This window comes from Neomonachus schauinslandi, chromosome 4, assembly GCF_002201575.2.
Source record: "Neomonachus schauinslandi chromosome 4, ASM220157v2, whole genome shotgun sequence".
Taxonomy (NCBI): Eukaryota; Metazoa; Chordata; class Mammalia; order Carnivora; family Phocidae; genus Neomonachus; species Neomonachus schauinslandi.
The window spans coordinates 82,388,648-82,405,260 of record NC_058406.1 but is presented as its reverse complement, the minus strand read 5'-3'; positions in this window follow the sequence as shown (position 1 = coordinate 82,405,260).

The following is a 16,613-nucleotide window of genomic DNA, read 5'->3' as shown; positions in this document are numbered from 1 at the left end:
TACAGATGAAAATTTCTCAAGCAGCTCTATTTAATAAGTGCACAGTAATTTAAGATTGTCTCATTCCTCCAACCTGATGAGGATTGGAAACAGATTTGCTTTATTTTGTTTGCTTGTTTGTGAACCTCTTATCTGGTAGAGTTTCCGTATTTTCTTTGGATTGTAATTTGTGTTGTTTTCGATTGTCCTGTGGTTTTTACAAATTATTATTATTACTGGAACTTTCTGATGCAAGCAGTTTCTAATTTTCCCTTATATATAATTTATCTCAGTGCTCTCAGAGGCTTACACAATATGCAGACCCAAATTAAGCAATAGCTCAAAATGAAGTAAAATCAGATATAATTTTAGATATTAAATTTATAGACAAAGTTTGCTTTTAAGTTCTGCTTCTTTCATGCAATCTAAGAGTAGTTTATTCAAAAACTCTTCTACAACATGAATGTTTACTAATCTCAAGTACATGATAGTTACACTTAAAAAACAATGAGAATTGTTGGTTCGCATTTCTCCATTCCCTTCTCTGTTACTCTGATCCTTCAAACCTGCATAATTTGGACTTCAGAGTGTTTTGAAGGAAATATGAGTTTTGAAAAGTCAGTTTCTTGGGCCAGGGCTCATGTCTTTGTATTAGCTATATTCCAGATACATGGCTGCTCAGTAAATTCTTGATGCTCTTAAGTAAGTAGAATAAAATGGGAAAATACTTTGGCAATTGCAGGTAGGAGAGCATACCAGAGATAAAAGTAATGCACGGTCTGAAAGTAAATCTTAAAAAGCAGAGATGTATGAGTCATGTGAAGAGGTTCAAAATAGAACTTAGAATGAGTCAAAGTAGAGATTATTTAATCAACGTTGTATTCCATAGGGAAATTGGGATCTGAAATACATGCTCAGCAAAGCTAGTTGGGTCCACAGGTTGGCAGAAGCAGATTCCAGGGTTCCCAAGCAGAGCTAGAAGACCTCTCTTTTAGAGAAGCCTGGGAACATCTTGAGAGAAAGGAGTGGTCAGGGGGCTCTAACTATAAAGACAGTGGGTGATTGAGAAGGCAGTATTGTAATAGAAATAAATAATGCAGAGCAGGAAGAAACATGATGGCCAGTTGTACGTGTCAGAGTGAAGGGTGGAGACTGACATTGTAGCCTCTCTTCTGTATTTTCTAGTTGGACATCTAAAAGGTCAAAGGCATATGTATTGTAAGATGGATTCTGATGGTGAAGATGAGAAAGCTGTTCTGTAGGGGAACACTACCAGAGGAGGGTGGAGAGAAGCAAGACTATGATTGGAATACAAATTATGGAACTGAAGTTTAGCCTTAGGACAGACACAAATAGGATAAGGCATATAAAGGCTATTCAAAAAAGGTGTTCCAAGTTTTCCAAGACTGCTAAGCCTTATTGGAGGCAAATAGTTTAACATTAGATAAAACCTCACAGGACATATATATATATTTTTTAAAGATTTTATTTATTTATTTGACAGAGAGAGACACAGCGAGAGAGGGAACACAAGCAGGAGGAGTGGGAGAGGGAGAAGCAGGCTTTCCGCGGAGCAGGGAGCCCGATGCGGGACTCAATCCCAGGACCCTGGGATCATGACCTGAGCCGAAGGCAGATGCTTAACGACTGAGCCACCCAGGCGCCCCAGGACATATGTTTTTAAAGAGCATTCCCATAATAAATGATATACTTTTGGACCAGTGAGAATACTGTTGTTTTCATTGAGAATGTAATATTTCCATATGCTGAAACACTCAGAGGTAGAGCATTGGACCATGTACAGAGAAGAGTACGTCTACCTTCAAAAGAAGTACTAGCAAAAAGAAATTACTGAAAGGCCAATCCTATTGGCATATGCACAGACCAAGGGGCAGGGCAGAGCCCGTCGAAAAGTGAATTGGACAGAAAGCAAATGGGAGCCTTTGATCTACCTAGAAGTTAACAACATTGCAAATATGGCATCAGAGATAATATTTACATAACTAGAGCACTAGGGAAATAATCTAATTTACAGTAGTGACATGTCTTATGATTCCTAGTTCCTAGAACTACTCATTTCCTCACAGATATTAAGGTCTGCTTTTCAGCATCAACCACAATTCATTCTTTTAGTTATTGTTTTTCTGATAATTTATTCAAATGAAATACCATTTGTGTGGAAATAAATGGAATAAGTTCTGCTATAGTGATCTACCTCCTGTCTGAACAGATCAAGAAATGGATGGCATTGTTAATATTTGGTTCTTGATACTATGTTTTCTTTCCCACACTTATAACAACTATATATTTTAAAAGCCTTGTTTGTTGTAGGCCTTCCAAATATTATTGTTTGAAGAAATGGCTGGGTTTCTTTGGCACCAGAAATATATATTTAAGCATAAACTACTGGACATCAGAAATAATATCTTTATGATGTAACTGAATCTCATTTCTGTTATAATGGAAGATTTTTTGATTAGTACAAGGTATAATTACTTCACTTATAAAGCATCTGATAAGGTCAACTTGTGCTTTTAAATACAAAGGAGATGAAATGTCTAACAGACATTAAATGTCTGGCATGCATTTCATTACACAATCTCTCCTGCAATGAATGCAAAATTCATCCATCAATAGAACATTGCATTGAATACAGTAAATGGAGTAACTTTCTTGTATTTTCTTTATGCGATTACCATCATTCTCTGAAGAAACCTCAAAAGAAGTGATTCATGTGAATCTGAACTGTTAGGAGTAATTTATATTTGTCCATGGTAAGACACTGTCAGGAATATGCAACTTACATTTGCTATATTAAAAGGGAACAGGCAAATACAACTTATTGGTTTGTGTCACGAAACTACCCAGAAAGTATAATGCTAATGATAGTTACAATCAAATTCCAGAAGAAAAGGAAAACTTGAAAAGTATTCAGATGATATTAGTATTTCATTTCAAATATTCTTGTCTGGGAAAAGATGTTTTTGAGTATAATCATTTTTTATTTTTCTGTGCCTTTATGTGCGAGACACCTACAGGTGGCCTAATTCTGATTAAAATGAAACAGGTCCCTTCATTGAATGCACAATCATCTTGTATGTAAAAAGCATTTAGGAATGAGACCAAATGTGGTATAAAATTATAATATTTTCAAAAGCAGAGCAAAATTGCATAAGCCTCAATCAAACTATGGGCTTTCTTTGCTGACTACAAGTAATTAAGGTGGTAAGGATTGATTGATTGATCCAACAACACTGAATTTTACTGAGTGGGCCTGGTGACCCAGAGATGAATAAGGTGGATCCACAGAATTTAAGGAGCTCATAATCCAGTGGAGATTCTATCATGTGAAGTTGAAGTTAATAAATTTTATTTAAAAAAATGTTAATATGTTACTTATTTTGTAGACTTACAGTCCCCACTCTATCTCTAAATATTAATGTATTAACTGGGGAAGATATGAACAGATTCATACACATTTATTGTCTTTCCCAAGGATGTGGTTCATATTTAGATTATTCCCTAAAGTGTGCAAAACTATATTTATAAGATTTATGAGATATGTGGGTAGAAAATGAAAGCATGTATTAGCATGCCTTTAAATATACATATAAAAAACTGAAAAGCCAATAGAACTCATACAATAATGCAGTTAGGGGGTGAAATGCTAGATAAATATGCTAGCGGTATAGAATTAATAACAATTAGCAAATAGAAAAATAACGGAAAAAATATTCCACATACAATAGTACAAAATTCTAGAATTGTTCTTTTTTTTTTTTTAAAGATTTTATTTATTTATTTGAGAGAGAGAGAATAAAAGAGAGCATGAGAGGGGGGAGGGTCAGAGGGAGAAGCAGACTCCTTGCTGAGCAGGAAGCCCAATGAGGGACTCGATCCTGGGACTCCAGGATCATGACCTGAGCCGAAGGCAGTCACTTAACCAACTGAGCCACCCAGGCGCCCCTAGAATTTTTCTGAGTAGGGGATAAAATGTGGCTTTACTGTTGAACATAAAACTGAGCAGAGTAAATGTAGATAGTTCGTATGTTTCTAAATGGGAAGATTAATGTTATATAGATGTACATTTTTCCTGAATTAAATAATAAACTAAATGGAAACAGTAATGGGGATTTTATAGAACTTCAAGCTGATTCTAAAGTTCATACAGAAGAGTAAATAAGCAGAATGCTAACGTACATTTGAAATATACTACTATATATTAAAACATGCTAGTTAGCAGAATCAGCGTGGGAATTAAAAAATAAATGAAGGGATCATAATACAGGGTCCATGTATAAAATAGATCCATATATATTTGAAATTTAATATATGATAAATAGAGCACTTAAAATCATCAGGGGAATGGTAACTACTGATAATCCAACTGACATTCTATAAAAAGTAGAATCTTACCTCACATTAAACACAAAAATAAATTTCAGATAGATTAATAACATAATATACTTTTAAGACTATTTAAGAATAAAAAAGAAATACAAGGGAATGTTTTTATAATCTTGCAGTAGGGAAAGGCTTCCTAAGTGAGGCACAGATTCAGAATCCACAGAAGAAACTGACATATTTAAAAAATTTTTTGAAAACTAACATTTTTTTAATTTAAATTCAATTAGCCAACATATAGTACATCATTAGGAAAACTAACATATTTGGTGACATAAATTAAAATACCTGTGTGGCAAATGAAACCATAATATAAAGAACATTAAAAGATTAAAAAATAGATTAGAAGTTTGTATATATATAAACTTCATATATATAACATATATACATATAAAACCAAGGGATAATATCCATAGATATAGATAACTGTAAGAATTTCTTCAAAATCATGTTGAAGAGTTATATAAGATTCCAATGAAAGGAATGCAGTCTGGAGAGTTTGTATGTAGTTAATAAATGTTATTTAAAAGATATCCTGAATTTTTCAATGGAGGCTAAAGAAAAATATATCCCAACTGTACATTTTTATTTTTAAATATTTGAGTATTCTGTCTTTTCGCCATGTGCTTGCCAGCATTCGTCTAACTGAACTTTCAATTTTAGTCATCTATTTTTACACCCTGACAAGTATAAGATACCTGTTTTCCTAAATCTTGATTTATATGTTACTATTCTAGCAATTCTCCTTATTGCAGAAGGGTATTCAAAAATTGAACTTTCATAAGCTTGCTATTATAAAATATCTATTTATAGGTAGGCAACTGGCAGAGTTACCATAGAAACTGAAATAGCAATCAATTCAGAAACCATGTGAGTGTAAGTAAAGATGTGAGTATTATGAATAGAAAGCAATAAAACACAAAATCTCTGGTAATTATTAGGAAAAAAATGCAAAATAGGATACGTTTTGAAAGATGATAGCAGAAGGAAAAACAATTTACAATGATGTTTTATCCACTAGTATAAATCTGTGCAACTGTAATGAAGCTAGGCATGTTCTCATTTTAAGATGCTGTCAAGAAATCAGTTATTTTAAGAAAATTGGGTAAATATAAAACTCGTGTACTTTGAGAAGCCCGTACCTTAAGGCAAATAACTAGTATTTATACTAATAAATTTAATATTATAATATTTATAATATTAAACCTACTTCAAATGCAATGTCCAAATCTTTTTGGTTTGGCAGATAGACATCTTGACCCAGATCCACATCTTCTACAGCTAGCACTGCACAAACTTTGTATACTGCTGGGTGAAATTGCAGAAGAGGTTAGGAATCATGTATAACCATCAAGGTGGGAAAATCTTTTGACAATTAATTGCCTATGGCACATTTGGTGCACTAATGCAATCATTCCTGAACTCATGACTGTGGCTCACTGAGAATATTGCAATAAGAATTGCAGCGAATTCTGGTGGGAATGGAATTCAGTTTTCTTTTTATCTTTTTTAAAAATATATATATTTTAATTTATAAAAGGTAAAGCAAAAGAAAGCACGTGTTCCTTTCATAAATGTTTTAACGAATGGACTTTTCTCACCTGTGGGTATCCATTGCTTTAAAATGGAGGTGTATAAAAGGAATGTCAGAAAGTTAAGATCCTTGGGGTGCCTGCTTCTCTCTCTCCTCCCTGCTCGTGCTCTCTCTTGCTGTTTCTCTCTCTCTCTCTCTCAAATAAAGAAATAAATAAAATCTTTAAAAAAAGTTAAGATCCTTTATTCATTATCAGTTATGCCCTAAATTGCAAGGCAACTTGTAATTTAACTTCAAATAAACCAATGTGAGTGTAAGGGCTATTTTCCTAAACAACAAAAAACATTTATCATTTATGAAGGAACACAAGCTAATTCATATTTCTATGAATATTCGCCTAATTAAAGGCTTCTCCAAAGTTCGCTTACAAAAACCAGTGACTATGTGATTGTTTTCCCATATGTCTACTAAAGGAAAAAGAAAATGATTAGAGTGCAAGAAGCAGATATTAAATTAGGCCAGATATCTCCAACGGTCCAGATAGGAGGATTATGATTCAATATAGATTTGTTCGGCTTCAGAAAGCAATATATTCCATTCCCAAAGGGACATAGATCAAGTGCCCACGCTCAGGGAGCTGTAAACCTCGCTACCCTGATTCAAAAAGGATTACATAGAGCAACACGGGGATTACATTGTCAATTATTAACCTTAAAAATAATTCTCTTAATGAGATATTAAACTTATTATTTGACTTTGAAAACGTCAAAGGTCTCCCATTCATTTGAACACCAAAAGAGTACATAGTAAGTGTGAGAACAAAAGGAATAGTCCAAGCCATTTTAACTAAATTTAAGGAGAAAAAGAACTGTGGTTGGCAATTGTAGGCATGAGAAATCCTGATAATGAAGATACTTTGGTGATGACTTTTATGAATCAAATTAAAAACAAAGGGAAACATTTCTTCTCTTTTTATCTGAGCTTTTAATTGAAATGAAATAGACAAGTTGTATGAACAAATTCTATGTGTACAGCCCAGTGAATTTTTACCCCATGCGAACCTTCAAATGTCAATAGCATACACAAGTCAAGGAATAGAATACTGCTGCCGTCCCACAAGCTAGCTTCATGTCCCTTACCAGTCACTCCCCACTCCACACTCTCCCACAGCTAAACATCATTCTGACTTCAACCACTGTGGAATAGTTTTGTCTGCTTTTGAAATTTATGTGAATAGAATCATTTTATTAATGCTGCTCCTTCTATTTGATATTACCTTTATGATATTCATTTATGATATTCATCCAAATTTTGCATATATTTGTACTTCTTTCTTATTTAAAGTCATGTAGTCTCTAATTATGTGGATATGTCATCATTTTTTAAATCTGTTCTACTCTTGACAGACATTTAAGTAGTGTTTATTTGTCTTTATTTACAAATAGTGCTGCTCTGAATACGATTGTACATGGTTTTTGGTCAACACATGTAAGCATTTTTGTAGGGTGTGTACCAAGGAAGGAAACTGATGAGTCATGTAGTTTCTACACCTTCAGCTTTAGCCATTATTGCCAAATGGTTCTCCAAAGTAGTTTTACCAATTTAAATTCTCACTAACAGTATGTGAGAATTCTGGTTGTTCACATCCTTGCAACATTTGGCATTTTCTGCCCTTTTCATTTAGTGATTCTGATGGGTGTGTAGTGAATTCTCATTGTTTCCAATTAACACTCTTCTAATATGTAATGAAATTGGATTTCTTCGTATGTTTGTTAGCCACATGGAGCTCCTCATTGTGAAGGGCGTATTAAAACCGTGATTGCTTCATTAGGGAAAACTGTAATTTGGTCTACATCCTAATGACTCTACATTTTAATAAATACTCCTGGTGATGATTATTCATGTGATATATGGCAACCAATATGCACTAGGCTATATTCACCATCAGGACATGGACTGTGTTTTAGTTACCATTGAGTTTCTGGTGTCTAGCCCAGTGCCTTGTTTTGGATCATTGGCTCTGCCTTTTCTTTTTTTTTAATATGAATATGTAAAACTGTAAATTTCCTTCTAAGTATTGCATCAACACTACTTTAACTACATCCTGCTAGTTTGGGTATGCTGTGTTTTAATTATCATTGAATAAAGAATATTTTCTGATTTCTCTTGTGATTTCCTCTTTACTCCATCAGTTATTTAGAAATAAGTTGATTAAATACCAGGTATTGGAGATTTTCTAGATATCTTATTGATTTTTTTAATTAAATGCAGTTATGGTATGGAAACATGATTTCAAGTCCTTTTAAACTTATTGAGACTGGTTTTATGGCACAGCATTATCATCTGCGTAGTGAGTGTTTCAGTGCACTTAAGAAAAATGTATATTCTTCAGTTGTGTGTGAAGTATAAATATCAGGTCAAGTTTTGATAGTTTTAATCAAAATGTCCATGTTTTTACTGATAATTTTTTTCTGCCTGTTCTATCAATTACAAAGAAAGGGATGTTAAACTCACCACCTCTGATTGTGAATTTAATTTCTCCTTTTAGTCCTGTTAATTTTTGCATTATATATTTTGAAGTTCTGTTAATAGGTGCATTCACACTTAGGACTATTATATCTTCCTGATTCATTGATCTCTGGGCTGGTTAATCTAGTTGGGCTGATATCAATATCTTTAGTTCTTTTCTCTTGACCAGTCAAATTCTCTGAAATGAATTTTTCTACAGTTGACCTGGAGATTATTAGCCTACCTGTCACCATTCTGAGACCTCAGTGGGCAAAAAGATTGGGTTTTCAAAATTCAGTATGTGACTGATAGATTTCCACTGAACTTTGAGGTTTTTATATGGATTCCTGCCCTGTTCTGTGGTGTATGTTTCAAAGGGACAGACCTCTTACCCTTTAAATAAGTCTCTGTCTCACCATTTCAAGGACATATCATCAGTTTTCTGCAGAGGTGGGGAAGGGACAGTGAAGAAGATAATCTGGAGGCTCTTGTGACTCAAACAACCTGTTGTTTTTAACCTCACCCTTATCTCCATTTTAAAGTTATCTGGTGCAGCAAATTCCGAATTGTGGGACAAGTAGTAAAGAACAAAGCAGGTAGCTTCTAAATTTCCAACGTTTTGTTACAGAGCTGATGGTTGTCAAAATTATGCAAATTAAGAGTCTGTTGGGGTCAACAGCTATGTTACTGCTGAAATTCTAACATTATAGATTCATTCTTCTTTTGAGTATTCAGTTGTTAAATTAAAAAAAGAGTTTCTTCTCATTTCCAAAGGATTTGAATCAACAAATTAATTCTGGGGGATAGTAAATTTCCCTTTTGAAGGCACATCACCCTGGGAAGTACAACAGACTGGCATTTCTACCAGTCATTTACATTATATTTCAAAATAATTTAATCAGACTTTTCTGGCAAACCTATGAGAAACCTGCCCATTAGGAATGGGAATGTGGACAAGTAAATACAAAATGGGAGAGTGGTTCTGCACTGGAGTCCTGGAAACTTACAGGGTGAGGACCTAGAGCTGCTGGGGCCACACAAGTACTAGACTGGGGTCATGGGGAAAGGTCGAGAAGGGACAGAACACAGAGTTTTATGACAAGTTGGATGGAGAGAGAGGAAATAAGAATTCAAAGATAATCCTGAGATTTCTAGAACTTACCTGTTGTAAGTATTTTAATTCTTAAACCCCTTTTCAAAAGCTATAAACAGAAGTCTTAGAGTTACATGATAATTATGGATTTTTCTAAAATGGAATATTTCCTCTGGGCCCTTAAAATATAGTGCAGAATAGCCCTTTCTTATGTTATGTTGATGATGAGAGGTTATTTGTTACCAATTTTTTTCTAAGTTGAATTATTTCATATTAATTCACCTTGTAAATTTAGAAAAGTTCTATAAGTTACTTATTACTTTATTATTTTTTGGATTCTTCATGTCCTCTGTCAAGTAGCTAGTATGTTTTAACAGATGTACTACAGTTAATGGGCGCCTGAGTGGCTCAGTTGGTTAAGCATCTGCCTTCCACTCAGGTCATGATCCCAGGGTCCTGGGATCAAGTCCTGCATCCGGCTCCCTGCTCAGGGGGGAGCCTGCTTCTCCCTCTCCCTCTGCCTGCCACTCCCCCTGCTTGTGCTCTCTCTCTCTCTCTCTGTCCAGTAAATAAATAAAATCTAAAAAAAAATAGATGTACTACAGTTAGTATTTAAGAAAAAGTAATTATTTTGTATTGCCTTAATTTTCTCATAGAATATTTATGCTTTAGCTGGCTTTTTTCCTCTTATATTCAAATAATACCAATCCAAATAAAAATATAGCTAATTTTCTGATTTAAAATATTTTTATTTCAGAGGCCAGAGAGTCCATGTTTATGACACCTACTTTACATATTTTATGTTAAACTAATAATGCTCGTGTGTATAATTATTTGTTATGTATTATGATTTGGGGGAGTATTTTTTGGTGGTTGTTGTTTTACTGGTAACGCTGTGTCCTGGGTTTACTCTCTAAAAAAATTGTCAGTATAGACGTAAGACAGGATTCAGGCTTTGGTTAATCTATTTCACTTCCTGGCTGAAGACATTCAAAAGACCAGTTTGTAAAAAATAAAGTAAAATGCCTAATGAAAAGAAAAGTTGTAAATACTTATTACTTATGGAAGGTTTTTAGGGATGACTTTGGAAAATGCAATAAAATGAGGGCAATGTGCTGCTCATAAAACACTGGTGGTGTGAGTTCTGCTTACCAGGAGGCAAAGCTCTAGCTCTAACAGGTTTTTCTGTTGTTACATTTGTTCCTATGGAAACGGACCTCTCTTGCACTCTTCTCTCTTTTTATCACTTAAAAAGAGGTTACAGAAGCAATGGCCAGGAGGAAACATGAACTATTCATACAGTCACTACTTAGAAGTTTTGACTAACATAAAGGTGTATATTTGCTTTTATAGGCTGTGTACACAAACCCACATGCCACCTATTTATATATGTCTAACAACCTAGGACACAGGAACAGAAAGAATCTCTCTGACTTGGTAATGAGGCAACTTAATGATGATGCTCCAAGGTCTTGTAAGGCATGTGTGAAGTGGACAGAGCAAGTTTAACTGAGCTGAACCTTTTAGTTTTGAGACAATATGAGTGCGTAGGCTCCTGCCACACACCCGGCGTCTACTGATTAACAAAAACATTAGACTAGATTAAAAGCTCAGTTTAGAGAGAGTAATCATGACCTAGTTCATCATGGATTTTGGAAGAGGCCCTTATTTTTTTTTTCTAAGATATATCTAAAGGTTTCTAAAATAAGTTATAGTGTTTCTTTTATTAACAAATATTTTATTTATTTATTTGAGAGAGAGAGACAGAGTGTGTGAGAGAGAGAAATCACAAGCAGGGGTGAGGGGAAGGGTAGAGGGAGAAGCGGACTCCCTGCTGAGCAGGGAACCTGACATGGGGCTGGATCCCAGGACCCTGGGATCATGACCTGAGCCGAAGGCAGACACTTAACCGACTGAGCCACCCACACACCCAAGCTATAGTGTTTCTTAAAAAAATAATTAAAAAAAGACAGAATTAGTAGTTTGATTTACCTTTATCTTAAAAGATAAAGTAAACTCATATTAGAACAAGGCTTCTGATCAAATGTGTGTTATAAAAAAAAATAAAGGGGTGCCTGGGTGGCTCAGTTGGTTAAGCATACAACTCTTGATCTCAGTTCAGGTTTTGATCTCAGGGTGGTGAGTTCAAACCCCGTGCTGGGTTCCACGCTGGGTAGGGAGCCTACTTTAAAAAAAAATGAAAGTATATATTTTTTGCTATTGATAAGGAATTTTCGAGGCTGAATTCCCTTGATGGGATTTTGGCGATTAAATGCGTTGTTCCACCTTCTGGATGGACAAATCTGGATGCCTCCTCCAGGCTGAATGAGTGGATATTTTTGAGCCTGATATTCACCAAAAAGGGGAAAAATTCCAAATATTTTGTGGCTCACCATCACAGACATAGCTGCAATCCCAGAGCCCTGGATTTTAAAATCAGGTCTGTCAAGAGCTAGTTAGTGAGCTTGACAAAGTTCTTTAACTTTTTGGAGTTTTTGCCTGTCATTTTTCAGATTTGAAGAGTTAGGAGGATTTAATAAAGTCATATAGATGAGTTTGAGTTTCTTCAATGCTGAGGCACTGTAGTAAACACTAGAAATACAATGGCAAGTAAAACACAGTCCCTGTCCACTTGGTGAGTATGGCCTATTGCAACGGTTTCCAGATGGTTCCACATGTTAATGAGAATAATCATCACCTGAGGTATTTACTAAAAGATGGAATTGTTAAAATGTAGATCACATTACGGCTTTCTTATGAAATGATCACTGGTTTATATGAAATAATTTATAACCCTTTTGCTCAAGCACATATATATTTATTTTTTTAAAGATTTATTTATTTATTTTAGAGAGAAGGCAAGTTGGGGGAGGAGCAGTACCATCTCTGAGGATTGGGGTTCCTTCATCAAGAAACTTCTCTTCGCCAGTGAAGGGGACTGGCTACCCATGTGTAAAGTTTTCATTGTTTTTAGAACTTGAATTTCTATAAACTATTTGGGTAATTTTAGGAGGACATCTTATCTGACTTGTGTTTTTAAGATGTTTACTCTGGCTGCCATGTGAAGAATGGACTATAGGGCAGCGAAAATGGAAGCCTCAAGCCTAGAGAGGAGTATCAAGAGTCCATGGTGGTCTGGACAAGGCTAAAGACAATGAGACTGGGGGAAAGAGATCATAGGATTTATTTTGAGGGAGACCTGATAGGACTTAGTTCAGAAGTGAATGGTAAGGGGAAGGAATGGATTAAGTATATAGTTCAGATTTTCTGCTTTGGCAACTGTAGTGGGGGTCAACAGTTTACTATTCCTAAAATGGAAGAATACATTTGGGAATAGAAATCAGGAAAAGTATTTTGACAATGTTAAATTTGAGATAATTATAGATATTTAAGTATAGATACCAATCAAGCAGGCAGTTGTATATTTCTAGAGAGAGGCAAAGACTGGAGATAAAGAAGTCACACAGTATTGCCCAAGAATAGGACCCAACACTTGTATACTGCCGCACAGTATTTCAAATGTTTCACTTATATTTTTTCAAGATTTATTTATTTATTTATTTGAAGGGGGCTGCAGAGGCAGAGGGAGAAGCAGACTCCCTGCTGAGCAGAGAGCCCGACCGCGGGGCTCGATCCCAGGACCCCAGGATCGTGACCTGAGCAGAAGGCAGACGCTTACGTGACTAAGCCACCCAGGTGCCCCTGTTTTGCCTATATTTATTCATTTAATGTCCATAACAACCCTAAACTATTATCCTTAGTATACAGGCAAGAAAACTGAGGAGCACGGTAATTGGAGCTAGAATTTGAATACTTGAGAATACTTGTCAGCCTGACCCCAAAGACATTACTCCGTAATTGTGAAAATAGTTGTGGTATCCTAAATGGTAGATTGGGTGGGAATAAGAGTCCAGTGGATATGCCAGATATAAAGAAATTGCTATAATCCCTGGACTCTGATATCTGATTTTGAATTTGAAAAATAAGCTTGAATACTGACTACAAAGAGGGCTTTCTTTCTTTCTTTCTTTTTTAATGATAGAATAAGTAAGCACTCTTTATTGACACCTTCCTCCACTAAGATTACTGTGGAGGTGGGAACATTTGAACAAACAACTGTTGCACAATCATATCTATTGTGAGGAGACAGTTTGTTCCAAGAAATCTGGCTTACACAATGTCAACATTTGAAAAAGATGCTTCAAATAAGAAAAAGGAGAAAAATATAAATAACACTTACTTGGCTTCAGAGTTGTGGAGGTGATTTCTGAGAACAGTAGGATTTTGGGGCACAATCAAATGGATGACCATTTCTTTCCCTTCCAAATCCTCTCATATTTTCCTTTATGTGATGAATTCTCTTACTCATTTCTACAATTTTTTCACTTATAGTAAATGGAGCATACTGTACTCATTCAATTCTTATATTCATTGAGTACCTATTGTGCTAGGAGCTGCTTATAAAGGCTTATAATTTAATGTGTAGTAAATATTCAATGCCTCATTAATCAAATTGATTAATAATACAAACTGAGTAAGTGACTACATTGGTCATGCAGAACAAAGATTTAGAAATATAAATATTTCATTCATTCATTCATTCATTCATTCATTCATTTCAAATGTTTATGAGTGTCCAACCTATGCAGTGGGTGATGTGCTAAACATTAGGGATTACAAAATGAACAGGAGTTATTTTTCCCTACCCTCAGTGTCCTTCTTGCATCTACCACCTGTGTGGTTTTGAGTAAAGCACTTCTCACGTGTTCTACTTTTCTCATATGTGAAATGTAGGTAATTATAGTAATTATACCTAAAAGGATGAGTGATATCTCAAGTCCCTTCCAGCCCTAAAATTAGAATAAAGGAAAAATTGAAAATAAAGGAATATTGACATTTAGTCTTGAAGGACAATGGGGAAAAAGGGGAACAAAGACTTTCCAGAGAGTTAAAAATAAACCACTCTCAGTCGCCCACCCACCTCCCCTCCCCCCACACACAAATGAAGAACCTGACCTGTTGCAGCAAATAGCTTTGTATGGAGAAGCAGTGAAATATAAGGCTCTATAGTCCTATTGTGAAGGGTCTTGAAGCTGGTATGACAGAAAATGATCATCAACCTCTGGGAGCCATTCTCATCCTTTTTCATCTAATTAGAAAAGACACAAATTTTAAGCTGGGCCCAGGGCACCTCAGCTAGAGACTACATCCCCGGCCTTTCCTGTAGTAAGGTGATCTGGTTTGTGCCATTTGGGTAGATCACACATGACATATAAAACTTCTATGTCTTCTTTTTAAAGACAAAGTGCATATCTTTGAATTCCTCACCCCACTCCAACTGGAAAACTATGGAAGTTGTGTGGTAAAGATGACAAAACCACTTCTCCATATGTGGGCTGCCCATATCTGGACTGTCTCATAAGGTGGAATCAAACAGCGTGTAAACTTTTGGTAGTGGTTTTTTCCTTCAGCATAATTCCCTGGGGATTTATTCAAATAGTGCGCTATCAATAGTTCATTTATTTTTATTGCTGAGTAGTATTCCATGGTTTCTTTAACCATTCACTCATGGAAGAACATCTGGGATTGGGGCTATTAGTCATAAAACTGAGATGAATATGTAAGTACCATATTTTGGGTGTGGACATAAGTTTTTATTTCTGTGGGAAAATGCCCTCAAATGTAGTTCCTAGGTCATATAAGGGTATATTTAGTTTTGTTTTTTTAAAGAAATTGACAAATTGTTGGGGCGCCTGGATGGCTCAGTCATTAATCATGATCCCAGGGCCCTGGGATCGAGCCCCGCATCGGGCCTCTTGCTCAGCAGGAAGCCTGCTTCTCCCTCTCCCACTCCCCCTGCTGTGTTCCCTTTCTCGATGTGTATCTCTCTGTCAAATAAATAAAATCTTAAAAAAAAAAAAAAAAGAAATTGACAAATTGTTTCCAGAGTGGTTATACCATTTTGCATTCTCACTAGCAATGGATAAATGATCCAATTCCTCCACATTCTTGTCAGCATTTGGTATTATTACCATTTTTTATTTTAGTCATTCTTATATGTGTATAGCAATATCTCATTGCAGTTTTAATTTATATTTCCTAAATGGCTAATGATGTTGAACACCTAATCATGTTCTTATTTGCTCTCTCTATATCCTCTTTGGTAAAATGTCCCTTCATACCTTTGTTCATTTCTTATTTTACTGTTTTACTCTTTTAGTCTTAATATTTACTGTGTTATTGTTATTTTACTGTTGTTTAATATTTATTGCATTTATTGTCATTTTATTGTTGAGTTCTGAGGATTTTTTCTATATCTCAGATTTGACTTTAAAAACATGGCCAAAGGGAGAGGACACATTGGACCTCATTAAAATGTAAAACATTTGCTCTTTGAAAGACCTTGTTAAAAGGATGAGAGGATAGACTACAGGCTGGAAGAAATATTTGCAAACCACATATCTAACCAAGGACTAGCAGCTCGTCCTAGTCCTAGGTCCTGAAGATTTCCTCCTGTATTTTTTTTATCAGAAGTTTTATAGTTTTATATTTACATTTAAGTCTTTAACCCATTTTGAGTAAGTTTTTTAAAATACTTCTTTTTATGCCTCTGGAAATATCTGTCATTATTTAAATTAGATGTAGAATGGGAAAGATTGAGCTGGGAGTGGAGTGAATTAGATTTTCCTAGTACACAAAGATGATGTACCTTTTCTCAGAAGGACATCTCAGGTTGGAAGGTATAAACCATAACATGGGGGGAAGAAAGAGTTTCTAGTATAGAGAATATCTAGCTTTTTTTCTAAAAGGCGGTACCTGGTTACAAAGTGTCCTGAAGTGATTAAGGAAAAAAAAGAGATTTTAAGGGAATACCATTCTCATACTTTTTTTCAAACCCATTTCCCACTTGTCAGTTGTACTATTTTGTAAAGTTAACATTAAAGTTTAGCTGGATTTTCCTCAAAGGCAATGACTGAGAATCTTAAGGTAGGGGGAGTCAAGGAGATAAAATGGGCATTAAACAAATCCATAAAATAGAATTAGTGGTAGAACAATAGATGTGCTCAGTTTGCTCTCATTATTATTATTATTATT